The sequence below is a fragment of the Trichechus manatus genome, unplaced genomic scaffold (assembly GCF_000243295.1).
Source record: "Trichechus manatus latirostris isolate Lorelei unplaced genomic scaffold, TriManLat1.0 scaffold00001, whole genome shotgun sequence".
NCBI classification, from domain to species: domain Eukaryota; kingdom Metazoa; phylum Chordata; class Mammalia; order Sirenia; family Trichechidae; genus Trichechus; species Trichechus manatus.
Genome location: NW_004443937.1, coordinates 12580234 through 12582001, shown reverse-complemented (window position 1 = coordinate 12582001; position 1768 = coordinate 12580234).

The following is a 1768-nucleotide window of genomic DNA, read 5'->3' as shown; positions in this document are numbered from 1 at the left end:
GGTGTTGCTTTTTTCCACTTCTTTTGGTTTCTTCCATACCTCTCACCACCTCCCCCTCCTTTCTCTCAAATACCTGGCTCCATGTGCCATCTTTGGTTCTTCCTGAAAGGCGGTGAAACACCGCTCAACTGTGGAACTGCTTCCCAGCCTGCCCCGCCACACTGGTAGAATCCCCAGGGCTTTTTTTGTTTGTTTTGATTTGTTTCTTTGTTTCCTTTATTTTTCTTTTCTTGGCTTGGGAGTCCCTTCTAGCCGGGCTGTACTGAGTGGCTTGGGAGCTACTTCCTCAGTCTGCGCAGCCACAAAGTGGGATCCCTGGGAGAATTTCTTTTTTCTTTTGTTTTTTGTGTGTGTATGTTTGTTTTCTTTTCTCTCTTTTTCCTCGTTTGTCTCTCTTAATTTCTCAGTTTCTTGTCTCTCTATACTTACCTTCTCTTCCTGTCTCCTGAATACCTGGTGATGTGTGACACCTCTACCCCTTCTAGGAAGGCTGTACTTTGTGGCCTGGGAGGCACTTCCCTAGTCTTCGCAGCTCCACCGGTGGGATTCCTGGGGGCTTTTCTTTTCTTTTTTTTCTAATTTTTATTTATTCATTTTCCTACCCTTTTTCTTTTTTTCCCCTTTTTGTTTTTCTCCATTTCTCGGTCTCTCATCTCTCCACTCCAATGGAAAGCTCCTTTAGCACTCTTTTTGTTTGTTTGTTTTTGGCTCCTGTTTCTCTCTCCTCTATCCCATACCCATCTTAGCACCACACATCACAATCTCTCCCCTCCTTCCTGCCTACCTGCACCTTGCACTGAACATCACACCCCCAAGCAGCACAGGCATGGCCTACTGGAACCTGACCTGCACTGCTTCCCGGCCCGCCCTGTCAGCCCTAGTATGTGCCTCAAACAACCCATCCCAACAACTCCCCTTCAGCTGGACCTGCTCTGCTGCACCACAGCTGAGTGACTGACCCTGCCCATTGGACAAGGAGGTGAAAAGTATTGTGCCCACAGATGAGAAAACAACAAAGAATGCACAACCCGCTTGCTCAGACATAAACGAATAAAACAAAAAAGCGGGACAAAACAAACAAATCCACAATCAATAAACAAGGAAAATAACTACTGACTGTCCTGAAGACAGCAGACAATATCAAAACGTATATAAAAAAGGGACAAGACGGTTTCAGTAGGCATCCAAAATAAAACACCAGATGACTTTCCAGTAGAAGAAAAGGCACTAGAACTACCTGATAGGGAGTTCAAATCTCTAATATTCAGAGCTATCCAAGAGTGGAAGCAAAAAGCGAGAAAAATGAGGAAAAAATAGACAAATTCATGGAAAGGGCAAATTCATGGAAAATACAGACCAAAAAATGGAAGAATTCAGGAAAATAATATGGGAACAAAATGCCAAAATAAATTCACAACTAGAAACCATACAAAAACAACAACTAGAAATCCAAAAGATAAACAACAAGATTTCAGAAATGGACAGTGTCATAGAAGGTCTGAGGAGCAGGTTTGAAACAATGAAAACAGGATCAGTGAAATTGAAGACAAACTCTTGGGTACAACTCTGTTTGAGGAAAAATCAGAAAAAAGAATGAAGAAAAATGAAGAAACCCTAGGAATTATGTCGATACATTCAAAAGCAAAAATTTTTGAGTGATCGGAGTTTCAGAACGGGGAGAAAACAAAACACAGAGAGGATCACTGAAGAACTGCTGACAGAAAACTTCCCCAATATCATGAAAGATGAAAAGCTGACCATCCAAGAA